Raw genomic sequence first — 3,215 nt, 5'->3', positions numbered from 1 at the left:
CCTGCCGGCAGTCTGCTGGATTTTTTGAGACAGCTTCTCTAAATGTAGCTCAGGCTGGCCTTGAGCTCATCATCCTCTGAACTGAGCCCTTTGTAGTGTTAGGTTATAGGCAAGTATTGCTCCGTCTGCTTTTGTGAGAATGTTGTGTAGCTATTGCTGTTAGAAATGACCATGGTAAGCCGGGCGGTGGCGGCGCACATTTTTAATCCCAGCACTTGGGAGGCAGAGACAGGTGGATCTCTGTGAGTTCGAGGCCAGCCTGGTCTACAAAAGCTAGTTCCAGGACAGGCTCCACAGCTACAGAGAAACCCTGTCTCAAAAGCAAAAACAACAACAACAAAAAACAAAAACAAACAAACAAAAAGAAATTACCATGACTACCTTGAATCGCATCAGCTGTAATCTATCCTCAGGAGACCCTCACAAGACTGGCGCATAACATTCTCTCATGGAAGGGGTGGAGAGGCCCATGGACATCTCTTCTTGAAGTTAATAACTGAGGAGTGGGACTCTTGGGCAGCATCGCTTTCTTCAAATTAGTTGCCTAAGATCCTCTGCGGTGATAAAGCTTTTCCTGAGTCATCCACACTGTGGATAGGACTTTTTGATGGTGCTTCCTTTATTGTTTAAAAGTTCTTTTTTCAGTTTACATACCAATCACAGTTCCCTCTCCCTCTCCTCTTTCCACTCCCCCTAACCTCTTTCCCCCCACCCAACTCCTCACCCACTCCTCAGAAAGGGTAAGGCTTCACATGGGGAGTCAACAAAGTCTGGTATATCATGGACCAAGGCCTTCCTCACTGTATTCCATAGGAATTGGACTCCAAAATGACAGTTCATGCATCAAGGATAGGTCTTTGTCCCACTGCCAGGGACCATGCAGACTGTGTCCAAGCCACAGAACTGTCACCCACATTCAGAGGGCTTAGTTTGCTCCTATGCAGGTTCCTCAACTATCAGTCCAGAGTCAGTAAGATCCCACTAGCTTGGGTCAACTGTTTCTGTGAGTTGTTCATGCTCAAGGTGAGACTCTTCAACCCTAAGTTTTGCAACTTCCTGTTGGTGCAGATGCCTTTGACTAGCTCATACACATCTAAGTAACCTCGATAAGCTTATTGGTTCATCAGACTGAACTAGGAAGAAACATATTCTTTGGTCTGTTGATATAGGATTTGGGGAAAATAGACATTTTAATGTATCTTTTTGAGAAGTTATATGGCAGAAGAAAGGCATTATGCCATCTTTGTTCAGTGTGTTTCTTTTGTTGTCACCTAGGCAATAGACTAGCAAGTAGTAGGCATTCTCTAAATATTTGAATGAATGAATAGGGAGGTGAAAGAATGTTCATATTTAATGTGTCATGAGATTAAAGGGCTACCCTAGGGCAACCTCAACATAGGATAATCACCACACAGATATTGAGGTATATGTTTGGGAATCAGAGTGGTAGGTAATTTGTCTCCTTTGACTATAAAATCTATAGTTGTATACTTCATAAAATCCTTTGTGTAAGTTGGGTTACTGGAACCAATGATCATATTTCCCATACTAGGCATCTTATTTGATGAACCCTTCTTGGAACTGAAGAAGTTGTTTGAAAAAACATCTAACATTTTTTCTATTGAAATAATGAATTGTCCATATTGTTTCTGTTATGGTCTGAATGGCTTTATTTTCCCCAAAATTCACAAGTTAACTGTTATTTAATTCCCAAGAGGTAGGGCTTAGGGGGGCAATTATTAGGTCATGAGGGTGCAGCCCTCATAGGTCTGACTGGTGCCATTGCCAAACGACTCAGAAGAACTACTATAGTGGACTATTCACTCTAGCTTCTAAGGGCACAGTCAGGAAATGTCATTTATGCTGTAGTGAGCTCGCACTAGACATCTATTGGGTCTGTCTGCACCTTATGATTTTGGATTCCCCCAGCCCCCAGAACTTTGAGAAAAAACATTTTCGCTCATAAAATACCCAACTTATGGTATTGTGTCATAGCAGCCTATAGGGACTGAAGTAACCTTTTTCTTTTTTTGCAGTAAAGAGAGGCTTCTTTGATAAGGGGTGATTGCTTCATAGAAGATCCCAACGGGACACAATGCAGAGACCAAACAGATGATGGGAAGCCCAGCCCAATCAGGCACATCTACATCATAGCTCTTGCATATGCACCATCATAGCTCAGGGAACACCTTGGAAGAAGACTGGTAAGATTCTAAAAGCCAGAATATCAGGAACTCGGCTTTGAAACAGTTTCTCCTAGAAACGGCTGCATAATCAAGACCAGAACAGCAGCAAGATCAATGGACATGTTAACACTGAAGAAGGAACAATTTGCAGGGTCTCATTTTTAGGCAAGGAACTGCAGACAGCTAAAGACTGTTTGTGCATACACATGCATATATATATGCAGCAATTGTAATAAAATAAACAGAGGCTATCAAGTAAAGAATAACAGACATGGGTGAGACTTGAGGGAAGGTGGCTGGGAGGAACTGGAGATGAGAAGGAGTCTAGTTCAATTAAAATTCTAGTTCAATTAAAACAGTAAACATAATAAATTAAAATAGCTTGTTTTCCTAGAAACATATAAAATACAATTTTCACCAGATGTGGTAGTGCACACCTTTAATCCCAGCACTAGTGAGGCAGAGGCAGGTGAATCTCTGTGAGTTTAAGGCAAGCCTGGTCTACAAGGTGAGTTCCAGGACAGCTAGGACTTTGTCTCAAAAAGAAAAAAAAAGGGTATAATTTTCAGGCATTTAAATCTAAGGCGACAAGTCACAGAGACCATATATCACCATATATGTGCCTTGCGGTTCTGTTGGCTCTTACACTGAGAAAACCAATTGTTAAAGAGTGAACTGTACACCACCAGGACGAACGAGGAGATATTGGAGAGGCAGGAAAGATGGAGAAGTGAAGTGGGTTTTTTTTTTGGGGGGGGATTGTTTTATTCTTATTCTTTGTTTGTTTTGTTTTGATTTGTTTTTTTTAAAACATTGGGGGGCACTGCAGAGGTGAGGTGAGGATATGGGGGACTGGCAGGTGAGCGGAATTAAGGTGCATGATGTGAAACTCCCAGAGACTCATTAAAGAAATTGTGTTAAATAAACTAAAAACTTAAAAAAGAGTGAATGGTATGGACTGGAGAGATGACAACCATCAAAGGCTCGGCTCATACCCAAAATTAGGAGTGAATTGTATAAGTGAATTGT

This window comes from Microtus ochrogaster, chromosome X (genome assembly GCF_000317375.1).
Source record: "Microtus ochrogaster isolate Prairie Vole_2 chromosome X, MicOch1.0, whole genome shotgun sequence".
NCBI lineage: Eukaryota > Metazoa > Chordata > Mammalia > Rodentia > Cricetidae > Microtus > Microtus ochrogaster.
The sequence above is the reverse complement of the archived record's forward strand: the minus strand, read 5'-3'. Positions refer to the sequence as shown.